This window comes from Anser cygnoides, chromosome 9, assembly GCF_040182565.1.
Source record: "Anser cygnoides isolate HZ-2024a breed goose chromosome 9, Taihu_goose_T2T_genome, whole genome shotgun sequence".
NCBI classification, from domain to species: Eukaryota; Metazoa; Chordata; class Aves; order Anseriformes; family Anatidae; genus Anser; species Anser cygnoides.
In genome coordinates this window covers 23,795,442-23,821,280 of record NC_089881.1, presented here as the reverse complement: position 1 = coordinate 23,821,280, position 25,839 = coordinate 23,795,442, and the positions used below count along the sequence as shown (strand labels likewise).

The following is a 25,839-nucleotide window of genomic DNA, read 5'->3' as shown; positions in this document are numbered from 1 at the left end:
AGTAACATGCCATTAGGCAGCCGTACGTCTGTGCTTTTGTAAGGTTTTTGATACTAATTTTGTACTCTAAACCAACTAATTTATTGTAATCCAGAAGTCCCCCAGCCCAGCTGCGGCCCTCTGATAAGGGTTACTCCAGCCTCACAGCTGCCACACAGCCGCCCAGTTTAAGAATGGGTCATCCCGTGCCTGGGGCACCAGGGAATAATTAGACTTCACTAACGTGGCAAGTGCTTGTTGTGGGCATGGGCTCTGAAGTCATGTGCTGTTAATTAAATCTGACTTCAAAAACCCTCTTGGAATGCCCAGAACTGTGGTCAGTAAGGACCGGCTCTTCATTTTAATTATGCAGCTGTAAAAATGCCAATCTAGACCTTACAGGATGAAGTGTAGAAATTCAAGGTTTGCATTACCAATTTTATCACAAAGAAATCATTACAAATCTTAAAGCTAGAGGTAGCTTATGGAAATGCTGACTGAAAGAGACCTCTCCCTCAGCTGCTCCATCCCACCGCCTGACCACGGTTCCAACCACCACCGGATCAGGTCGGCTGTTCCCTTGTCTCGTTGAATCTTGAGAACTGCAAGGATGGAGATGAGTTGCCAGGCTGAATTTCTACATTAGCTAGCCCCCAAAAATCAGAAACTGAAACACAAGTGTCTGAATTAATTTGTATTTTCTCTTTCTATTCAAGCTAACATCTGTGGCCTTTGAAGGAATCTAGTGAAAGGGAAACGAGCAGGATTTTGCATAAGTAAATTCATTAAATCCAGTCTCTGAAATTCTGAAGAAACAAACAGATGGTGAAATTGGTACTGCCTGAAGTGTCAGTACATGAAATAATGGTAAAATACACGTATTTGAGAAAAATACCTAATTCCAGTGTGCCACTATCTAGCAAAGGCAAAATGGAATTAATGTAATGATCATTTGGAATATGTTATTCTGCATTTTGCTTATATAAATGCTGTCAACTGAGTGCTACACAACATTTACTTTATTCACAAATGTGAATTTTAATAGAATGTTTTTATTTGGAAAAGATATTTGCATATGCACTCATATATATTTTTTTTTCTGCAAGATAAATTATTCTCTTTATTACACAGGAGAAATAAACTGACTTCCCACCAGCATCCATAGAAATGTAGTTCAAAAGTCCTTATCATGTAGAGGGATATTAGCATCTCCACAGAAAATAAGAGGCTGTGATTTTTCCTTTTATTTAAAGGAGTTCTCTTTTTCCTTTGCCTTCATACCTGTAACTTATTGAATTTGCAACCCATTTGGTTTTGAAGAAAGTGTAGAAAAAAGGTGAAAAATTTTTGATATATTTTGCAACCACTAAACATCTTGCATCCAGGAAGTATTTAGGCATGTAAAGAAGACACCTCATAAAGCCAGGAAATGTTTGTTACGTTTGGAAAAATACCTTTGTAATGAAATATATCTGTACATGTTGCATAGGATTTGAGACAATAATTTATACAGCCTAAAGTGCATTCGCCTATTTTTAGTTTATGAGCACAGATATACTGGGAACAAAGATCTACCGTCTGAGAAGATAAGTGCTTTTTAGAGTTCTCTGGGGTCTCTAGGGTTTTAATTAGGGATTTTGATAGCTTTTGTATAGTAGCTTCTAAGACCTTTTTACTTCAAAATAAAACCCAGGGTTGGTTTGGTTTTTTTTTGTCCTGCCTTGATCCATTTTAAGGCCAGAAATAAAGGTGCAAAGAGTCTCTCTCAGTACTAACGAGTGCCTTTCTAAAACTTTGACAGCATATATAGGTAGGTATATGAATATATAGGGATATTATGTATATCAAATAATTCTAGTAATTTAATGAATCTTATGTTTGTGCCCTGAACATAGGCACTGGCAGGTAAATGCGGCAGTGTAGGCCATCCCATTCCATGCAAGTCTTGCAAGGTGAGTGATGGGTATATATCTATCTATCCTGCTGTCTCACATCTGTCACATTTCTTGTTCTGTTGATTAAATTGTGTTGGTTGGTTGTTGTCGAGGTGGTGGGCTTTAAAAAAATGAATGTGCATAAGGACTTTGGCATTCAAGCTATTAAAGTTTAAATGAAGACATAGCGTGCTCCCTGACTGGTTGTAACAGCCTCCCGAGCCCCATCAATCACAGCAGCCCGAGCCGAGGCAGAAGAATAAGATCTTCTAACAAAATGTGTAAATATATAAACAGCGCTCCTTAGGAAGAATTCATGGTGTCCTGCCCTTCCCTCCCAGCACGTTTCAGTATCTGCCTCTACCCCAGGGGCTCTGACCACGCCGTGAGAGCACCCCATGTCTCAGCCCACGTTAGCAAGGTCCAGGGCCACCTGCGTGGGCGTCTCCAGTGCCTGTGCAGAGTTGGAACTGAGACCCTTTTTGCAGCAGGTGGCTTGGGCAGAAGACCTCAGTGTTAGCCCATGTCCAGCTGCCCCAGGCCCCTGTGGTGCCACGGGGTGGGAGGCCCTATGTGCAGTGCTCTGGGTCGAGTGAATTTAATTCTTCTGGGTTTCAAATGAGCGTTCGTTTAGGTATCTCGAGAGCTGAGAGCGATACTCGCAGTTAAGCGGTTTTATAAGGGTTGAAATTAAATGTCTCAGAATATCATTATCTGACACTGAAAGCTTGTGCCAATGCTGAAACTGGCTGCACTGGAATTACGAGAGCTGAATTAGATCACATGCTAAGTGACAGGTGAGCTTAATAGGTTTTGACTGACACAAGCAGAGGTGGCATATAAAGACTGCATTTCTCAGCCCTGTACTCAGTCTGATTACAGGCAAGATATTATAAATTCCTTCTTTGCAGAAGAGCAGTGGCTCTGCGAGGGCTTGGCTATTAAAACTGGCCCCCATCATAGGCGCTGAGCGTTCAGGGCAATGCAGTCACCCTGAAAAGCAAAGTTTGTTCATGTTTCCACTGCAATTACAAAGCTAGAAACATATCAACAACCATGCCCTTCACGCTGTGAATTCTTTCTATTACAAAGGCAAATAGTCATAAGAAATAAAGAAATAGAAAGGGGAAAAATTGGCTGTACTCCCAGCTAACTATAACTTCCAGAAATTGTGGTTCTGCCCAGCACTAACACAGACTCAAACAGCTAGAGCAGCAGTGTGAGAAAAACAAGCAGATGAAGAACAAAAGAGAGAATAAAGCCGATGGATGATGTGTAAAACAGGCACCATTTTCTATCAGCAGTAGTTCTAGAGGCCTCATTTTAGCTGAAAATGTTAGGGAAGTGTAACAATTGGGTGAAGGTTTTTTAACAGGATGAGGAAGGTGATACAGGTTGCGCGGAGCAGTTTTTGTTGGGCTCTGGGACTGAATGGGCTCCCTTAGGTGCCCTCCCATTTTATTGAGGAAGGCTATTGGCACTGCTCTGAACTGGTGAGAATAGAAAAGAAGCTGTAGTTGCTGTGTCCTAGAAGCTGCTGTAAGTGTAACCAACCTCAGAGACCTGAGGTCAACCTGGGGCACTGTGCAGCTAGCATGGGGAATCGCCAGCTACTCAAGGCTTCTGCATGCAGGAACTGCAGCTGGCAGCTCTGCTGTGTGATGTCTGGGAGGGAAGGGGCGTTCAGGCAGCCAGAGGTACACCAGAACTTCTATGAGCACACCCGATGCTCTCCTCGCCCCTCCTGTGGCTTGGTGAGGAGTGTGCTGTGCTCCAGCACCGCGCTTGTCCAGCTCCAGAGGACTGGCGGACAGCTCTGCCGTCAGAAGCCTCGTCAGAGATTAGAGGGATGCAAAGTTCCTTTCACTGCAAATAATTCACGATCTTTAGTTTTCATAGCTGTTTTGAAATGTTGTCTTCAGCTGGAGTTTAGGTGATAGCTCTGTCAAAAGCTTTCTCAGTCAGCGAAACATTAATAAATAGTTCATGGCAAATATCATAACACATGTAATATAAATATGATTTACCCTTGAAAAAGAACATAATTCAAAGCAATTGTTGACAATCTGATTCAGAAAGGCTTTTCCCCCACTGCTGTGCATCATCTGCCAAAAGAAACTCCCAAGACTTTGGAAGTTAGACTCAGCGCGTGACGTGACGGGAAACAGATGGCAAACTTCACAGATTTCAGGTTTGGGCTATGCTGGGCAGCAAATTTCATTTTTTAAGGTAATGGTGACCTCATTTTTGAAATTGCTATCAAAGGGTGTTTTTCTTATAAATGTTTAATACTTTAACGTGAAGTGCTTGAATACTGGGGATTCATAGGTTCCCTCTCTGTTCTTTTGTTTAGTTTTTGTCTTTCAAATTAAAAATAGATTTATTCAAGAATTTTATTTTTAAAAAAAAAAATCCAAAATCTTTGCTTAATTTTTAAATGTTTAATAAGATAACTATTACTGTAAGATATATTGCAGCTTTGCAAATTATGGTCCATAATTGTGTCGTCCCTATAAGAACCAGTTATTTGTGTACAATCTTGAGGGCTCTGACACACATTGTAGAAAAGGGTTGGGTCTCATAGGATAAACCTATGATGACAAACATGTAATACCAGTGTAAGATGATAAAATTATTTAGCAAGTTTAATTAGACTGATATTCTTCCTCTAAAAGGACCTTTACACAAAAATATTTGTAACTAAATTCGTAGTTGAATATTTGTAAAAGCCTTGAAATCAACAGAAGAGCTATGTCTTATGTCTGGTATCTTCATCCACAAATACATGCCAGAAGTCTTTATGGATACAAAAAGAATTCATGCTATCCTGTATTTTTATCGTTTATATTTGACTAAGTTATAAATTAGGAGAGAGCTACAGATTTCTTGGCTAGCGTTCTTTGCAACCCTGAAAATCATTTAAGCATCTCATCCTAAATCTGTGTACAGTTAAAATCCCCTTTGACTTCAATATGCATTGGGCTTCACAGTTGCAAGCATCACCTGCTGAATTTGGCAAAGAGTACCTACTCAAGTGAACCAAAAAAAATATATTTCATAATGTTGTCATAGAAATTCAATCTTCTGTCATTATAGAACCCCAGAAAGTGCTACAGGTAGAGCTAACATTGATGGCAAGATCTCTTTATCTTGTTTTCTTGTTTTTTGTATTAAGCGTAATTTCTTTGGGAGGCGTGTACCAGCAGCCTTACAGGAAAAAAAAATCATTTGTGGATTTTTAGTCTTCAGAGTAAAAATTCTAACATGAAGAAAAGAGGTAGTGATGTGAACTAAACTTCCCGCAGCACGTTCTCCTCTGGCAGAAGCTGTATTTTTGCAGATAGACAACTTTGTGGAGATAAAGACATTGACCTCAGGAAAAAAGTATGTTTGCATCGGAGTATCCTGACTTTTCTCACAATTTGTGTTTTTTCGGAGGGTGAGATATGTTCGTGGGAAGGGCTTTACAGTGATGCTGCTCCTGCTGGGGCAGTAGTACAAGCGAGAAAGGGAGTGCCCAGAAATTCAAGGTGGGCTTCCAGAGTGGTATTGATGCCTTGTCCACACTGGCTGTGTGAGCTGGGAAGCCTGGGGAGCAGACGTTGCCAAAAAATTTCTGCTTTTCTGTTTTGTTTCCAACCGGAACTTTTTAAGCTTGGCAGCAGTTCAGAACAAAGAGTTTCTCTGGTGACCCAGGGCCCTCGCAGATCCGTGTCTGTTTTCCAGCTCCTTCCCAGATGCATTTGTGGTCATTTAGCCGTAGCTTCTGTCCGCCCTGCCTGCCCCAGTCGGTCATGCTGGTGCCCACCTGGCTTTCACAGAGGTCGCTGCGTCTGCTCTGAAGAGACTCCAAATGCTCTAACTGAGGAGCTTCTAAAATCGTGGCATTTTATGAAGCCAAGGGTTTCAGTTTGGCTTTGGGCACATTTCTATCAACTTGTAAGCATGTGCTGCAGTTCTTTTTATTGAATGACAGGTGATATTACAGCAGTCAGTCAAGCGGCTGTTTTAAGATGCCTCAGATGATTTGTCTATGCTGCAGTGATTCATAGCTCCATTTTTATTTTATAATAAAGAGAAAGCAAGGAGGATTCTGTCTTCTGCTGCAGTCCTCACTGTGCTGGATTGCCTACCTGTATCCATGACCCCTTTTTATCCTATTTTAAAGTTCAGCAGAAAAATAAATGTGAAGTATCACAGGAACTTCTTTATAAAATACGTATCTTGCACTTGATTCTGGCAATTGGCTCTGTGTTGCCTGCAAGTTGTCTTTAATACCTGGCTCTGTCTGGAGGGAGCTTTTGGCACCTTAAAGCAAATGCGGTCCTAAGCTGCCAAAAGCTTGCTTTATCCAAATTCCTCAGTGTTTGAACTATTTTTTTTCTGCAGTATGTCTCTGCTTTGTATTTCATCCTGCAGCACAGCCCGTTCTTTGGGAAAAAGTGCCGGCTCTGATACATCCCCAGCACCAGGTAGCTAAGTGTGCTAATGACGTGTCTTGTCCAGAGCAAAGCATTACTTCTCACAAAATATTACTTTGTGTCATGAAACAGCAAGTAGAGTAAAACGGTGATAGATGAGAGACTTTACATACAATTTCACACTTCAGGTTCTGATTTATGAATGTTACTGATTTTACCAGAGAATTATGTGTTCTGCAGAAATCCTAAGGTTTAATTATTAAAGGTGGTGCTCATGTACAACTCCAAAGTGAAGTCATAGCTTTTTCGAAAGTTTTCCTGTAAAGAATTTGCTGGGTTCTACACAGATGTATAAAATGAACTTGCATAGAGGAAAAAGAAAAAAAAGAAAAAAAAAAAAAAAAGGATTGGTATCGTCTCTGGTTAGGACAGTCCAAAAGACCATAGGTGTGGATCAATATGCAGTTAACACCATTAGATCGTTTCATGCAACATCAGAGGGAATATCAGAAAGCAAATCTAAAATAAAAAATCCACTGTGAGTTGTAGGTAACTGTATGGAAAACATAAAGGCAACTAAAGGTCGGACTGCAAAAGAGCTTGTATGTGGAGCTCCGTGCGTTATGTGGAGGGGTAGGTGCATTCTCAGTCCATTGGGAATTCCTCCTGTCTTCAGTCAAGCTGGGATTCTAACTAAAACATGAAAAAAAATGCTGTTGTCATCTCGACCAGCACTCATGACTTAATTACCTGGTTTAAATTAACTCATGACATTTAGGAAATATTGACTGGAGTAGAGAATTCTGAGCATTAAACAATCAGTAAAGCATCATGATTAATTCTAGTCGCTATTTTTTAAAATATCTCTAATTTTAACTATATTTTTCTGTACCAGTGTCCAAGAACTGAATCTTATCTCTGTCTGCTGGCCTGAATAATACATTTTCGATCTTGTTCACCATGTAGTTTCTGGTAGGCTTTTAAGTTTGTTTTGATTTGCACTGCAAGGAACTCTGAGACTCAAATACAGAATTTCTGAAGAATCAATCCAAGAACAGATCTTATTTGATGTTTTCTCTAGTCCTCTGGAGAAAAATAGAAGTATGCTAATGAAACTGGCTGAAAAAAATAAAAAAAAGGGACATATTGTAAAAAGAGGAGGGCGGCAATATCACAGAGAAATTTGTGGATGACATTTGACAAATAAATAGTAGAGGCTGTTTAAAACCTAAGAGCATGAAAAGCAGTGTTATACATTGAAGAATGAACAATTTGGAAATGAACAAATAGGAAAACTTTACTGGATGGAAATGATTGATAAACATGTGGAGGCATCACTCAAACTGGGACAGGTGTAGAAGATAAACTGTAGGGGTCTTAGAAAGGGAAGGGTAGATGGGAAATAGAGAGCAAATGAGTATGGGCAAACATTGTAAGTGGTCAGTTTATAGTGGCTTAATTAATTACCACTCACCAGCGTGGTCACAGTAACCACACCGTGTGTGTTCTCTTCCGGCTCCTGTTGCACTGTGCAAAATGCTCGTTCAAACTGCCCACCACGTGGTGGTGGCCCACCCACAAAGTACCTCTGGACAATCATCTCCAGACTGACCACGTGCAATCAGTAGTCTTTATAGATAATCAAGGTCATTCTGTTGTTTGCCATGTGCATTTCCAGCTTTCCTTTTCTAAACGAAGCACCATGATCCCAAATAAATGTTTCTTATGGTTTCACCTTTTATTAATAAACCTATAATCTTACAAAGAAGAACCTTGTTAGTTGTGCAATGATCTGGTCTTTATAAATTTGAGTTTGATTGGCATTAATTACACTTTCTTAGTTCTGTGCTTGATAAGCTTTATATCAATCATTGCCTTACTTGACCTGGAATATCTATCAGGATGATAATTGTATAATTACCTTGTTGTTCTGCTTATCCCGTTTAAATATTGATAAAACACTATGTTTCTTCTGCTAATCCAAAAATTTGCTAGTGATTGAATAGGCATTAAAAGCCAATGATAATAAATAAGATTTGTTTAAAACTTACCAAAGGAGCGGGACTTTCCCAGTCTGATTTTACAGTGCCTATATTTAATAACCGTTGCATGGCATTTTCAATTAATTTTGAAAAATAAAGTGACTCATCATCTCATGAACAGAATAAATCTCTTGGCTTTTAGCAGAATAACAAGTAGTCTACTATACAGTGAATTTATCTGTGTTGTTACTTATTCTACCGTTTTCGTCTAGTAATGGAGAAACCCCATTGGAATTGCTTATGTCTCTACCATGCATTAGAGTCTTTTGAACTGTGGGATGGATGTTGTAAATATATATATATATATATGTATATGTATATGTATATATTTATTTTTAAAGCATGCGTCTAAGGGCTTAACCCTATCTCTCTTCCTTATTAGTCTTTCAGTTTCCAACTTCTGCTTCAAATTCATTACATTGTTTTCCAGTTTCTTCGTACAGTCATGTATGTTATTTAATTGCTTTTCCTTCCCAAGCTTCTTTTCTACACACACACACACATATATATATATATGTATATATATTCAGGTTTGATTGATGCTGCATCTTTTCTTTATTATTGGAGATACTTGTAATTTCAGTCAAAAGCAGTCAATTACAGGTATAACTTACTGGTTGGAACTTCATTTTGGCATTCACAAGGGGCAGAAACATTTTAAATACCAAACTACAATAAAAATCTTGAGCCAGACATTAAAGCTTGTAGTTTATAATCCAAATCTGATATTAAAAAAATCACAGGAAGTTGGTCATCCAAAATTCCAGTCCTGTTCAGTGTTTTGATCAACTGTTTGCATATCAACAGGCTGAGAAGACCTCTTCTTTACAGAAAGCATGAAGTACATTTTTTTCTCTCTTTTTTTTTTTCTTTTTATTTATTATTATTGTTTTGGGGTTCATTACTGTTTTGGATGTTTTGGGGTTTTAGGGTTTTCCTCTTTTTTTTTTTTTTTTTTTTTTTGTGTAATTTGGTGCCCTAAAGAAAAGCAGCCGCTAAGTACGTTTCTTGTGTGTTAGCACAATGCTCTGTAAGTACTTTGGGACATTTTCATAAAAATTGTGAGCTACAAGATGTTGTTTCCTTTTCTTTTTGGCTCAACTATACTTCCTAAATTATCAATTTATAAATTAGATTCAATGACCTTTACTCTTCCAATTAATAATTTCCATCAGGATTTACTAAAAGCAACTAGGTCAAAAGCACCCATTGACGGGAGCTAGAACATTTCATGTTACCTAGGCTCCTAGTACTGGCATATATGCAACTTAAGTTCTCTGTATGTTTTGCTTAGTTTTATTTCCATCGTTGTGGTTTTGTGTGTAATGAGCTCATTCATTCATTCTTTGTACCAAACTTTTTATTGGTTTTGTACCTACTCTAACCATTCTCTCTCCTAGAAGATTTTTCAGTCAGATTCAATTCTTATTACACCATATTTGTCTAGAGAAGATGGACTAATAGCCCCAAAATCAAAACCATCTGCCTTAGAGCACTCATCTAACCAGTACTTCATGTTCCAATTTTTAGTTAGGATGATGCCATAAAGTCACATAAATACTTGTTTTCTTCTGTTATGGAGTTACCCTAAAGTAATCTACAGCCATTTTTGTTCAGAAATCATTTGTTTTATTTTTTGAGAAATAGCAAACTGTCGTGATGCTGTTGTGTCCCCAGTGAAGGCTCTTCCATTTGCACTGTGGCATCTCTTGTAGCACAGCGATGCATTCCTGCCTGCCTGGGGTACCTCCATGCGTGTGACCGTATCGCTAGTAGGCCTTTTGACCTTCTCCAGACATACACTGGAAACTTTCTTTTCGATCACATACATCCTCATGGGTTTCTGGGCAGGATATTCACAGGTGAGCTGGAATTGGCTGATAATGTATTGCCTTTGGAATCGTCTCTCTCATTTTTCCTTGCAAGCTTATCCTTGAGTGCTTCCAGACACACACAGAGCCAGTGGTCCTGCAGTTTGATTTTGTGGTGCTACCCTAATGTGGGTATCCCACTCATTTACTTTGTTCCAATTCTGTCCTTGTTCATTTTTGCACAGCAAAGAAAGGAAGTGGAGACAACATGACACATCTGCAGCTCGCAGCCACTGCCGTCACACGATGTGGAGTAAAGCTGCCAAGGAGAAGAGCCTCTTTCAGTCATTTTTCAGGCTCCTTTGTTCATTAGTCACAGTTTTGACAAGCAGCTAACTCTCTTGAAGATTGTCTCCATCTCCATGCTAGAAAGAAATGACAAATCACTCAAAGTTTAGGCAACAAGTTGATCAGAGACTCAGCAGTGATAATGCTGCACTTCTTCGTGGTGGTAACAACCCCAGACACCTACCAAAATAGCTTGTCAGCTCTGCTTCATTCAAGTATTCAAACCACCCAACATACAGGCATTCAGATAATCTGGCAGACAAATAAAGTGCCTCGAACATGACTGCCTTTGACATCAAAGACTGAACTCCCCATGTCTTCCAATATGCATTTTGTTTGCCTCACCCACTTGCTACTCATGCCACTTGCTGATTTCCTATCCCCTTCTCTGCAGTATTGCACTGACTCAGGATTGATGACTTTGAAAGTTTAAAAAAGCAAAGTTTATAGCCTTTCCAAGTGTTTGTAACATGGTTTTTAATGCATATACGGAGCCAAATTTTGGCTATGTAAGTTCTTGAGTCCCAAAGTCACTTGAGTGAGTATCCACATTTAGCAGTTAACGGCTTTCAAAATGCATTTGATATCCCTTGGCAATCTTTTTTTTTTATGAGGATACTTTTTTTTTTTTTTTTTTTTCCATCGCTTATGTCACGTGGTAGAGGAGAGAGCAGTGGCATAAAAAGAGAAGATAATGTGTAGTAAAATGGAGAGAGCTATTAAGCGATTCTCCTCAAATAGGAAAGTTTACCTTGGAAAATTCGCATACTAATCGTAGCTCAGGGACACAAACTATTTTATTAAAATGAAAACACGGTACTGTAGAGCATGAACTAAATAAAGAAATGATCTTGTGCTCCAGTGACCAGCCATTATGCTATGTAAATACATGATCCCATACGTGCAAACTGTTGTTAGCAAAAATTTGTGTAGTTATTTTAAAGTAGCAATGTAGAAAGACTAAAAAAAAGACTAATCATCTCTTACCTAATAAAGAACTTACCTATTTTTAATAGACTCCACTAGCAAGAGACTAGATGTGTATAAGCTGGTATCACTGTCAGTACCAGTGCGGGTTCTCTTACCCATCAACAACTAAAGTTTTTCTACAAATAACCCTCAACAATCAGAGTGAAATCTAGATTTTGTGTCCTACCAGAAGTTCTGACATTTCAGTAGTTATTTTTGCTCTGGAAATGTAAAAGTGCTTCCTTGCAATTCAAAGCCAAGGAAGATCCTGGATATTTCTGGAATAACACTTCCCAACATTGTTCTGTTGACCACTTAAAGGCACGTCCGTGTTACATTTCATTCCCTTATTCTATTGTTGATCGAGAAGCATAGGGCAGATGCACTCAGTCTTGCACAATACACAGTGGACTCTCCCTCCCTTCTCGCAGCGCTTGCAATTGCCTCGACTCAGAATCCTCCCACACCGTGACCTCAGCTGACCAAGCGAGCTGTAATAATAGCTTTCTTCTTTGAGTGAGTATTCATTTTTCAGGATAATCATGACGATTAAAGCCTACCTGTGTTTTAGGCAGGAAATAAAAAATAGCCAGTGTTATAAAAATCTGAAGAATGTTGCCATCAAAGCTACAATAAGCAAGAAAAATAAAATTGCAGGCTCTCACTCCTGTGTTTCTGTCATTGCCCCACGGTGGTGCAGTATCAGTTAAAACACTGGGCTTATGCACTTTTGTACTTCTCTGGTTTTAAACTGCTTTAGAATTTTTGAATGAAATCTCCATTCTTTCCACTTAAGCTTTTATGTATTTGGTGTATCTCTAATGCTGCATTAATTAATTCCACCCTTAGAATAAAATGCTAATATAGTGAAGTGACCATGGGGTTGTATCTTTGTGCAACAATACAATTCACTATTGTTTTACTGTTGTTGAAGCTTAGAAGTGCAGGGATAAATATAACCTTGTGACTCTTGTGCACTGGGGGTGAATAATAAAATTCTGTTTTCAATGTTAAAATAGATAGCAGTATAAAACATAAGATACAAACTGATTGCTTTATTATTTTTGTAACTGCACGGAGTGCCAAAAATTTAGTTCATAGTTTTAATTGCAGGGTTGATACAGGAATCTAGTTAGCTGTCCTCAGTTCCTTCCAAATTATATATCTGGGGGTGTGTGTCTGAAATACAGTCACAATATCGTGTCATTTTTTAGACTTTTTTTGACAGGGATGAATTGGACTGAAATAGCAGAGCTCCATAATGATCAGTCTGGTTTCATACATATTGAGCAAATACACATCAAAGCTAGCAGCTCTGAGTGTAAGGGTAGCCTTCTAATCCACCAACCATTAAGGCAAAGCAGAGAGCACATGAAACTCTTCTCTTTATGGCGATGTTAATCTTAATATTTCTGTTTTTTATCTTCAGAATGCCATTCTTCAATGGCTCAATGCATATTCTGTGAAACAAAATCCAGTGTATTTCCAGTCAATATGAAAACCTGAACCGTGATGGAGTTGAAGTTCAAATCAAAACTTGCTAACCCCAAAATGCATCGGTTACCACTTATGCACTGAAACTGGGTATCTGCTGTGTTACTTTTAAGTTCTGTAGGAACCCAGAATTACACTTCTGTGCCTTGCAAAACCACTCCAGTATACGCAGCTTGTCGCATTAACCTGCATAAACCCACTGCAGGAACAAGACAGTCTTCCATTACCTGGTGGCAGTGGATGTCATTTGCTGGCAGTCCTCCCACGGAAGCGGCTCAGAAAGCACCATCAGGCTGCTGAGGCCAAAACCGGTGTCCTGGGGATGGGGGCCTGTGGGGTGGGGTGCGGATGGGATTTAGTTGCTGTGGATGTTTTGGGATTTGGGGGTTTAACTTAAACCTCCTTTGGCAGAGGGAGCCTTTGAATTGGAGCCCAGCATTTGCTCAGGGCATGGTTCAACCACTGGGCTACAATATAAAATACAGGACACTTAACACCTAATAGGTGTTTAGGTTATAAACCTAAATGCTATGTTATGCTATGCTAAATGCTATAAACCTAAATGCTATAAACCCAAACCTATGCAGCTATTAGCTGTTAGGTGGGGCAGGACACCTGACTTCACGGACTCTGTGTGTTTTCAAGCCCTCACCTCATCTGACAAAATTGTTAACGTATTTCAGTTTTACATCTCAATTCTTAACTTGTCCAGGTGCAGAACAGGATGTGAATTGACTGAACAGCACTTGTGAGCATCATTATCTGGTTGATGAACCAGGTTCCTTCTTGAGAAAGAAGTGCTGGAACTGCAACCAGCCAAACACTGCTGAAGTATTTTCTACATAATTTCTATTTGAAATATTCTTTTCAGTCCTACTGGTTTCTCTCCTACGGTCTGATAGACCCAAATCTGTCTTCAGTTTTGCTATTTCTTTAGATATTTCTCTTCCCATTCTCACTTTATCCATGATGCTTTTTCTTCTTTTGAAAAGATTCTGCACCGTCCTATCATACTGTTATTTTGTGATGCTTTCCTGTTTACGTTTATATCTTTCAGATCAATCTCCGCTTACTTGAACAACAGCTTCCCTTCAAATCGTAGTGCAGACATCCCTACACGCAGGGGAAGGAATTTATCATTCAAATAAACACAAAGAAATGCTTTTATTTCCTAATCACATTTAAATATTATCTCTTCTAAAAATAACCAATTTAAGGTACTGTATGAAAATACAGTTGCTAATGGGTAATGCTTTCAAATTATTCTCAATCTCCTGCATTCCAGGCCAAGTCCAATTTACTTAATTATTGGTTGCATCTTATTCTGACTGTGCTACATTTAGAGAGGAAGAAGAAACTGAGACTTTGATTAAACTTTCATAATAACTAATTGCAAGCCAAAAAGCAGTAAAATTCAGCTTTGGAAAAGTAACAAATTGGATTTTGCTGTGATAGTTTTCTTGTGTGGTACATGCGTAATAGTGTGAAATCACTATGAAATTGCCATTATTATTCTCCTATACAGTACCCAGAAATTCTTTTAATGCACTCTCTAGGTAATTTACTCTGGGGAGCAAGGAGGTGTTACAACATGATAAAATGAGATTTCAGTAGAAAACTGTTTCTGATTTCAGGCTGCTGTTGTGTTCCCACTGGTTAGCATGGCAGCAGAGGCTGCAGAGGCTTTAAGCTCACAGGGAGGCTGGGTTTTGAGTCGGGTGATTTCCATTTAAATACAGGTAAACTATTTCTTATAAATTAGTAAATGTGAACTGACAGTGGGAAAGGATAGGACACTCTTATTAATCCTTTACGTATGTTATACTTGAAGCTGACTGAGAAATTAAGGAAATCTAGAAAGGCTTATCTCTCTCTCGAAAGAAAATCAGCTTTTTAAGTGTGTTGTCAGCACATGTTACCTCTCCACTTACTGTAACACCTCGCACAAGTTGCATCTGCACTGCATTCATTCTGAGATGTTTTGGTGGGGCACTCTGCACTAGGCATATTGTTTTCTTTCTTCCAGTCAAAAGTGCAGTAATACTGAAAGATATATTTTTCTTTTAATGTATTATACATTATTTGGTCCTGATTTTCCATTATGTTGCACCATTCTTATTGAAGTCAAAAAATTGCACCAGAGCAAAAAGAAAAGGGGGAAACAAGCCCATGAGGAGGTCAAAGAATTGTTCAAAACAGAGGAACAGTGTTTATTACTGAGATGATTATTAAAATTATATTTAATTCTGGGAGTGAGAGTGAGACGAGTACTTACTGAGGAATATTGAGTAGGGTAGCATTGCTTCATATATATGGTAAGAGAAATCAGTCAACAAGTTATGCTAATTGCATCGCTTGAGAGGGATACAGGTTATATTTTTGGAGCAGCATGTTTTAAGTCCTCGTGCGCATTCATAACACTGAAAGGAGAATAAGCAGAGTCTTGCCTCCCTTTCTAGTGCACACAAGAGCCGTTCCCTTGGTGGTGTTGGTGGGCAGGGACAGCTGCAGGAGCATCAGGCACCAGACATTTCCCACGTACCGGGACCTGTCTCACCCCAAGAGGAACTTACTAGAGCTCTCCACGGAGCAGCACCTCCACAAGCTGTGAGGGTTGCCTGTGTCGCTTGTCATGACACTGGGGGATTTTAGGTGGGAGCAGATTCTAGGTTAGCCCCTGGGGTCTGACCTGGAGGGTTTTGGAAAGCGGAGTTAAAATGTGTTACTGTCTTGCTCAGCATCTCTCCGCCTGTTACAATCTATAGACCGTGAAAGTGATAATTTGCAAACATTCCCATGCAAATATTGCTATTTTGTTTTGTCAATACGGGCAAGTAGTGTTGCTGTGTTTGCAGTAAATACTGCTTGTATACAGTGGATTTGTTTCTGAAAGCTTCAGACCGTGTTGCTGGCAACACGGTCCCACCCAGAAGAGCACTGTGGTCTCACAGAAGAGACGAGAGCGGCTGGCTCACTTGGGGAGGGTCACGGCTCCGGGTCGGACTCACCTGGGCTTTGTAGATCCTCTTATTGAATTCTTTCTTTTCTACTTGGGATAATCTCATGATTTTTTCCCTGGCTCTAATCCAAAGGGATTAGAGATTAGAAATCCCTTAAATCTCAACCTCTCTGATATTTGTGTCTGAGGATGTCACAGGTTACTGATACTGAGCATCTTGTCTTTCCTTCCAATTCTTTTTTATTTTTTTTCCCAAATTGAATTTATTTCAATCCTTCTCCATTCAAAGTAAAATCTAACTTAATTGTTATAACTCAGAGATATGATTTGAGATATGGTGCTGAGAAGCATACTTCACTATTTCTGCTTTCTCGTGTTGTTCTAAGGAAAAGCATCCAGCAGCAAACCAACCCCAGTGCTGTTGAACCACCAGTCTTTCTCGGGTGACTTGAAAGAAAGAGAGAAAAAGATAGCACTAATTCTCTTTGGATTTTAGAAGACGTGAAAAAAGTAAATCTTCTATAACTGGAGAGTAACAGCTGTCCAACAGTACTTTCATCTAATAATAATAATAATTAAAAGTTTTAATTTTAATTATTATTAAATAACCTGTAAAACATATCTAATCATAAGTGCACATGCAAACAAGTTCTGTATTTATTTTGGCTTCTTGTATCTGATCGGTGCTTTTTCAATTTTCAAATTTTCATCACTAGCACACACATGAAATGTGTGTCTATCCACGTACCTGGTTTTTCAGGTACACTTCAGAAGATATTTGTAGCCACTAAGGTAATTTATATCTTTTAACCTTTAGTACTTCCAGATGCAACAACAAAACGATATGATTTACAGGTGTCGCTAGACTACTTAAAAAAAAAAAAAAAAAAGTCATCAAATGTCTGCTGCATTGTGACAGTTCTCTAAAGTGATTTTTATTTCTCATATTTGCTCTGAAAAGCTAAGAGGAAAGTGTTAGGAGCTTTTATTTCAGTCTTTCTAATGATTCATAATTAACGTCGCAGGAAAATGATATTTTTAACTTCAGATTTGCATTGCACGTCAAAACTGATTGCTTAGTCATTACAGAACTCTATTATCAAAATTCTGTGAAGGTAGTGACTATTTTTATTTGGTTTTCTGTACCTGGGTCCAGCAGGGGGCTGAGGGGAAGCAGCGCCCACCCTTCTGCAGTCGCACAAGGCGGGATGGAGAGCTGGGGTGCACAGAGGGTGTCTGTCAGAGGAGTGATGCTGCTGTGGGCTGGGAGGAAAAGGAGAGTTCAGCGGTATGTTCTTCTTTGTATAGATGTGAACATTGGGCACTTTCATTCTTTACATAGTTATTTACTAAGCAAAACACACAGGAAGAAGATACAAAAAAAAAAAAAAAAGGCAAACAGTTTTATTCTGCTGAAGCCATCCATGAGTTTTGTTAATTTTTTTTCCTCTTTGTTTCAGACGTCCTGAGGCTCAGAATGGCAGTGAACTTCCATGAGGACAAGGAGTAAAAGGTAGATATCTTTGGTATTGATTTTCTTGTCCCAGATGTACCCAAATCTTACAAAGGGTAACATTTAAATAAAATAACCACACGGGCAGCAAAACAGTTTTCGGTGCAGAGGCCAACGTGCACAGTCAGGTCGCCTTGTAAACAGGCACTTGCTAGTGGGCTCAGGTCAGGATATGTCTAAAACCCATATTTAGAGGATGGAAGAGAGATGAAGGCATAACATTTGAGAGAAATGCTTCATTTATCATATATTTGATTTCTTTAACCCCACTGAAATGAACAGATGAACTTCCTCTGTTACACTCCAGAGGAAGACTGGAGTAACACAGGATGTAATCAAACGGCATCTTACTTCTGCTTGAACTCACTCCTCATTTTCTTTTCTAATACTGAATGCAGAGTCTGCTAAAATAATAAAAGGCTGTGTTATTTAATACAGAGTTGTTAAAAACATTTAAATCCTGTCTGGATCATTGTGCACATTATTATTATTTTTAGTATTACACAAGTGTATTTCTTGATACAAACAAATGAAATTGCTTTTGTGTATGTAAAATATAATTATACTCCACAAGGGATAAAGCAGTAAACGCCATGTTTAAGTGCTTGATATGCATTGTTTAGCATTTAAACTATTGATTAAAGATGCAAATAATCTGTTCTGCAACACTCTGTAATAATCACATTTCTTCCTAGGAATATAGCCCTACTGCATGTGCTATGTGTTGTTGATGCACCAAGGACTCTAGTACATTGAAACTGCAAAAGATGACTGAGTGTTGTTGGTGTGCATCCGTTGAACTGGAGGCAACTTTTCCTCAAGGTTTCTCTGGAAGCTTGAGAATGAGTTTCCCAAACTAGCTGATTGCTAAAATACGGACAACCAGAGGGAAAACTACGTTTTCTCTGTCTGTAAAATATGTGCTAGGGATGAGCTCAGGAGTTATAAACCGATGGGCTTTACTTCAGTACTTGGAACATTGGCTGAAAAACAGCTATAGAGTTATAATGAGCATGATATTATAAGGACAAAACAGCACTGCTCCCAAAAGGAAAATTCTCTTTCCTCCAGGATGTCAGCAAAATAACAGATAACCAAGAAGTGATAGATATAATTTATTTTGGGTTTTAAAAAGCTCAAGAGGCTATTAAGGAAGCTCAGAGTAATCACAGGGTAGGACATAATGGACTTTCATGGACTAAAAACTGATTAAGAGAGGGAAACAAAGAATGAAATAAGTACATTTAGCAAGTTAAAAATTGGACTGAAAACTTAATTCTATTTCAATATCTATTGGATTTTATTTATGGCATTGGATGATAAATTGTCATAAATACACCCAGGATTCCAATAAATGGTCAGCAAAAAGTCTTTTCTGTCAGTCCAGACAAACTGCTCCTCATTTTTTTTTTTTGCAGCTTCACTCAAATGCCATTAGTTATCATCCTCAGGAAATCTACATAGCTGTAGATAGGAAAAATTGTTATTACTTGATGGATTAATAGGTGCTAAAGTCCTAAAACTCAACCTTTGTTTAGTTAGTTCTGTTATTAGAATGACAGCTAATGTAATAATGAATATGGATACAAAAATGTAATTAAATGTAATTAAAAAAATAGAGATGTTATGGGGTTACAATAGATCATCCAGTTTACGTTTCTGTCCAAATAAAATACATTTTTTCAGGAATGCTTTTGTGTGTGTTGTGGAAGCAGCTTTTGAGTGAAACTTGTAAGTGGCAGCGTTTCATGAGCATTTCATGATTTTTGCTTTCTCTGATTTCATGGGTTGTATTGTTACGGCTTGTATATACCTTGAGCTCTTAAAATCAAATATTTTGGCCTGAAATACTGTTCTCTGAACATAAGACTGTTTCATAAAACAAGATGTGTTTCATTTTTAGTCTCTAGGTTGCATGTGTGTGTGTGAATTCATGCACACACATGGAAAGGAAGGGTTACACAGTTTTCAATGGCAGGAGATGTTTTATGTGTTGGATGCACTTTGCAATGGCTGTCACGTTTTGGGAAGGTTGCAGGAAAGCTGTCAAATGAATGAAGGGCTTTTACAAAACCAGATAACAATATATTAGGGTGAATAATTTCCAAGAAAGAACATTTTGACTGAATATTCAGAAAAAGAGCTTTTAATTCAGGATAGTGAAAGACACAAATGGTTTACAGACAGTGGTTAAAGCCACTGCTTCACTGGGGATTGTCAGAGCTGGACAAACATCCCTGAGGGTGGATGCAACAGCAAAGCTAATTTAATTCAGAACAGTTGTCTTGAAATTTTAGCTCAATTATTTTAATTGGTGAGACAGTTCAGGCTAGTGAGTGGTTGGAGTCTCCGCTTTGAGGGTTATCAAAATAGGCAAATGTGCTCTTTGGGACAGTTGTAGTTGTCTGAATTTCTGTTATTAGTGGTATTATGAATTTTAGCTCCTTAATGAACTTCTCAGAAGCATTTTAAGTCTCAGAATCCCATGCCCTAGCCTCTCCCTTGTTACAGCCTTGCATCATCATAACTCTGTTGCTCTTATTCAAGGCTAATGTAGGTCTTGGAGATCCTGCATCAGTTTCAAGGAATGGTTTTGGTTTGGGCCTTGGTAACTTTGAATAGCTGTAGTCTTTCATATAAAGCTTCCATTATTGTTAGAATGGCAAGGGTTCATTCGCTGTGTTAAATTCCACAGATGTATTGATTTTTGTCATATGTTAGGAGGTGTTTCTTAGTCCCATAGGTCTTTTTAGCTTTAATATTGGACAGTCTGAACTTGTGTTTGACATTCTGTAAAATTATGTTTCTATGTCTCTCTGAGGGTTGAACAGAAGGTGAGTATGTTCTATCCCTACACCTCAGGATGTTTCTATTTAATGATGTTAACTCCCTTTTACTTAATTAGGGACTTAGTGCTATCAAGACAGTCATGCAGATTTTATTACAAGTGTGCAGAGATGCTGCTTCATTCTATTCCTTGGATGGATGAATAGTTTTTGACGCAAGTCTTTGTGAACACCTTTGTTCTTTATTATTTTATAAAGAACACCTAGTGTGCTATTTCAGTGGAAAAAAAAAAAAAGTGCTTATATGTACCAGGGGATGATGATTTGATGTAACAATAATAATAAAATATGCTGATGTGATCGTATCATTTTCATTGTGTGCGGGTGGAAACTGAAACTTCTGTTTTTGATGAGATGCTGATGATGAATAATCAGCTTTGCATCCTAGAGAGGTAAACACAATCTGTGTTGGAATGTATATCAAGGGAAATCCTTCATGTATTTTCATGAGTCTTTGGGCATGGGTGATATTCTTAGATTCTTTTCCAGCTTGATTCTCTTTCATTCAGCCCACTCATTTTTATTACAGAGGTCGGCCGCACATCACAGAAGGGTGGGGGCTTGGGCTAGGTTTGCCCTGGCTGGCAAGGAATAGTTACATAAATAATGTTTGCAGCTAAGTTTTTAATATTATGAAAGCAATGTTGTAGAACTGGGCATTCAACTGCCACTTCACCTGAAAAACACATTAAAGGCTGCAGTGATGCAGATACAGCTTAAGCGTCACATCAATCTGATTCTCCACCTAGGCATATTTCTGAAAAAATGATGATAAATACATCCTAAGTCATCTTTCCATATGATCTTTTTTAATACTAATTATTGCACTAAGCATTCAATAAGTAAGGCAATTTATCTCACATCCCAATACCACCTGAATTTTACTACCTGTATTCCAGGAGACGTTTTCCTATGTAATGAAAGAAATTTTGCCATAATGTAGCATAATGCAAAAAGGTAGTATGTAGTATGTCCAAACAGATATGTTAAGAACACAGAAAGAACAGCTTGAATGGTAGATGTAATTTATATAACTCTGTTAGTGAAACTTGTCATAACTTTATTTTTCCCTCTCTAATTTTTTTGAACAGCTGTGTGGTCCTTCCCTTGTGTTCACCAAGTAATTTTCTCTTTTTAAGTAAAAATTCCTAAATGATTTTCTAGATTTTTAAAGTTCTGATGGTCCTACTAACCAAGGGTGTAAAAGATGGCATATAGAGAGAAAAAAGACAGAGAGGCCTGAGACTATCTTCCTAGTAATGAGTATCTTAGTAATGACCACTAAATGCTGCAGTCACTGTGAAAATTGGAATAAGTTACAATGATGTACAAATTAACTACGAGAAATGTAAGTGTTATAGAGTCTTACCTGGTATTTGAGTCCATTCTTCAAAAATTGATTTTTCATTTTTAACCCATAATTAAAAAAAAAAAAAGGCAAACAAACAAAAAAAAAACAAACTAAATTGTTGGGTTGTAAGTGGTATGGGCTTTCTGTAGGATTCTAGAGTGCTGATTCAAAACAAGATTTTCAGTTTCAAAGCAGTTCAGATTTTCCTAAGTGAATGAGATGTTTTCTTATTTTTTTTTAGTTACATATTTAATGATATAAATTTTACTTGTTGTCCTACCACAGCAATTTTCGAGGCTAATAATACTGATGCTGACGAAATCTCTCTTGTGCATTTTATCTAGCGTTATCATGGTGTTTAGAAATCATTTGCAGAATGTAAGTCATCAAAATGGTAATGTTTATGGATTTGTTTGCATTTAGTTGTCTGTTTTCAAGAATATTGGAATTTGTCCATACTATTCTGATGTTGCCGTATAGCTTAGCCTAGATATGAACAAAATTCCTTTTATCATAGTAGCATATGCATCTTTATGATTTATGTATTAATAAATTATCTTTACTTGAAGTCAAGGTTCTAGTACTTAGGTCACAAAGACAATAGGTGGAATAAGTACTAGAATTTAAGATGTTAAGTATGTGTTTGCATGGTTAGTGATGGATAACTAGTGGTGTATGGGAGCATTTGGAAGACACCAGACAAGAAAAGGTATTTTATTTCTCTGCTGTGTTATGATTCACTATAGTCAGGATATTTTGAGGGTAGTGGCCAGATTCTGCAGACCTGTAACTTTTAGGTATGGCTGGCATAAAAGTAACCTGATGAAACTAGCTTCACAAGGAGAGTACTTACCAAGCAGTTCTTCCCTTTGACATTGACCTTGGTTTTTTTTTTTTTTCCCCCCTAGAAAAAACACAATATTTTAGTGGTTGTTTGTTTTTTGTTTTGTTTTGTCTTGTGTTTTTTTTTTTTTTTTTTGAAACATACTGTTTGAAACGTACTATTGATTTCCCAATAAAGTGCAAAAGAAAGTCAACATAATTAAAACAAGGGCAACTGTAATACATAGAACATCTAGAGTTTACCAGGGGGAGATGACAAAACTCCCAGTTTCTGCAGCATGGCTTTACCCCCAGCGGTACCTCCTCCAGAAGGCAAACTGTAATCATGAAAGAGTTTGTGGTGAATGTTCACTTTCAGGCTGGGTAACAGATGGTGCTCGGGTACCTATGACTAATACAGATAATTTTTTCCTCTTCATACTGTGAGTGCAACATATTCCAAGATCCAGAAAGCCATTATGCCTAGGAAAGTAGCTGTGCTGCACAGAGAAGCAGTTCTTTTGCAGACCACTAAGCAGCTGGTGTGTATTGAGTACTCTGCTTTAATCTCTTTTTCTGACTTACTGCCCTAGGTGTTTGAATCTGGCATGACTTGTCCCTCTCTCTTCTCTGAAATCCCACCGCGATCGCAGGGAAAGTCTAGAAACCTGGAACACACAGGTACTGTGTGTTGTCTCCTGCAGAGCCAGTCCAATTCAGCAGTGCTCAGGTTTTGTTGCTTATATACTAGTCAAATGAAAAACGTCACTCTTCATTAAATCTCTTCTCTCTCATGTCCATCAGAGAACATACCTTTTAATTGCTTTCTGGTGTTATTTGAAAAGGCAGGTGCTAACTGTGATGCTATGTATGTCACCATATTTTGGGCCTGTTTCATAGCTGTTACGAGAAGATGATGTGGCAATGAATGGTGTGTGAATCTGGCTTTAATCACTTCCCTAAAGCAAAAGGATCATTATTTTGGTGTACGTAATGTCAGTGTAAGATATGAACCAAAATCTTCTGGATTGAAACTTCTGTTTTCATCCTTCAAGTCGACAAATGTCAAAACTGTAAAAAATAAGATGAAATTTGTAAAAGCATAAGGTCACCATAAGCAAGCAAGTTTTCTTGTATTTTTAGCCAACAGTAAAGTTAACGCATTGCACCAAATATTAAATCTTTAACGATTTGTACAAAAGTTTTGTACAGAAACAGTCCTGTATAAAAGTCCTGCTGGGAAAGAAGAAGCTAAAAGCTGAAGGTTTTGTAAACCTTCAAACCTTTTTCTTTTGTGCTGCTGTTGGTTTATCGAATCTTTTTGAAAGCAAGAGGGTTTCAATTCACGTTGTAAAAAAACTTATTCTTTTCTTACCGATACTAAAGCCTGCAATGGAATTATGGTATGAGTAAAGAATTATGTCCATATAGTATTTTTGCTCTCTTCTATCCTCACTTTGTTTCTTCCATCAGCCGTTTTTCATTATTATCCTAGAAACTAGATTCCCGTGGCAAACAGTTTGTTTTTTATGTGGAAGGGGAGAGAGAGGGAGATGGTGTGCTGCTTTTTTTTTTTTTTTATTTATTCTGTTTGCAGTTCCTACTGCAATTAAAGTTTGCCCAGCAAATGGGCACACCATAAAGATATAAATAGTTTTATTGGTAACGGCTGTTCTAGGAAGGAGCACCAACAGGTGCCTCAGGCCTGAGTGAAGGGCGGAGGGGAGGACAGGGAATGCTTCCTGCAGTAGCCACTTGGAAGCATGAGGATAAATGGCTGGAAAATGGATAAGAAATAAAATCAAAATAATAAATATGCAGTTGTTGAGTTGTTGTAGCCAGTACGCTTGAACGAGGCAATCTGCTGCCTCCTAACAGCTTCAGCTGGAGGTTCCCCGTTAAAGGCTGAAACTCCAACCAACCACCCGAAAACAGAAAAATGCAGAGCGCAGAGATGTTTGACTCCAGAAGAGCCACGGTACAGCTGTTCTCTGCCTGTCCCACTGCTCCTGACAGCAGCTGCCTCCTCGCTGGGGTGTCACCGGCCAACATCTGCCGCATCTCTGTCAGTCTGGAAGGCGGCGTAGGTTCCCCGAAGCAGGGCCTGAAAGCTGTGCTCTGGTGCCGAGTTCCCGCTGACATGACGGAAGTCAAACACTGCTCAGCTGCATTGAAGAATTATTTTCTTCATTAAATTCCTTTGCTAATTGATCCGTAATCTCAGCTTAAAAGCCTCCTGGTAAAAACTCACGGCTGCCATCGGCTATGAAATTATACAATCCTTAGTTTAAATTCATTAAATAGTTATGTGGAAAGGGGAGCAAGCCATCTGTAATAAGCTAAAATTGCTGACACAGTACTCATAATAGGTTCTTTCCCAGAGGTTTTTATTGCAGTTATATAAGAAATCATTGACTTACGAAGTTCAAAGAAACTTTCAAAATAGATCTTTTTTTTTTTTTTGTTATATTTTTGAGAGATGTAGCAGGAGACCATGAAGATATTGTTCATAATAATTAGAGCTTTGAAACCTTGGGAAAATATGCCTAGGGACAAGGGAAACTAATTTATTTACAGGCAGTTTGAAGACTACTTTAAATTGGAGGAATGCACTTGAAACCAAGTTGGAGTAGCCACTGTCTCTGGAAGCCACTGCCGCTAGGTATGAGTTAGGCCTTTTCTTTTAACAGTAATCCATAGGAAAATAATAATGCAGACCTCAGCTATAAAACCTTCATGCTCTTGTGCAATGCAGGCTAGATTTTGGATCCTCTCTCACATCCCATGATACAACAGGTAACTCCGTAATGAAACCAGTGGGATTACTACGTGGGGAATTCCAGGCTGTAACTGAAGAACATGGAGTCATAGTCTGGAGCAGAAGATGCCTTCCTCTGCTTCCAGCATGAGCCCCACGTTGCAGTAAATAATACAACTGATGGTTTCTCCGTGTTGGACAACAGAAGTATTGTGCTGGTCAGCACGGTAGAAATGAAATCCAGGAGCAGAGCAGGCCTGGCGGGTTTATTGGAGTTGGTTCAACTTGAGGTTAGAGGACAGCATTGGAAACGAGCTGGGGAAAAGAGCTGTTCATATAACTCTTTTACCTTTCTCTGTGGGCTAGCTACAAAAAAAAATACCACTCTGGGGATTTGATGTACTTTGTTTCATTATTCTTGTTACAGCAAACACTTAAATAATGCCTTTTTTTAGCTCAGCTCTATCTCCCTGACTTGGGCATTTGTTGCATTATATTCCAGTCCATACTTTCTAACCTCTTGATCATACAGCTATTAATATTCACTCTGGGCCAATGCTATCACTCAATGTGAATAAATGCGCTGAGAAAT

The 25,839-nt window shown here is 38.4% G+C and overlaps 1 long non-coding RNA gene across 1 annotated transcript in view; it reads left to right on the top strand.

The window, feature by feature from the left end:
* LOC136791466 (uncharacterized) overlaps positions 1-25,839 on the top strand; it is a 109,245-nt gene that overhangs the window by 80,862 nt on the left and 2,544 nt on the right. The window contains exon 3 of the long non-coding RNA XR_010833625.1: positions 17,418-17,470. This is a non-coding gene — a long non-coding RNA (uncharacterized lncRNA). The remainder of the gene's footprint in view (positions 1-17,417; positions 17,471-25,839) is intronic.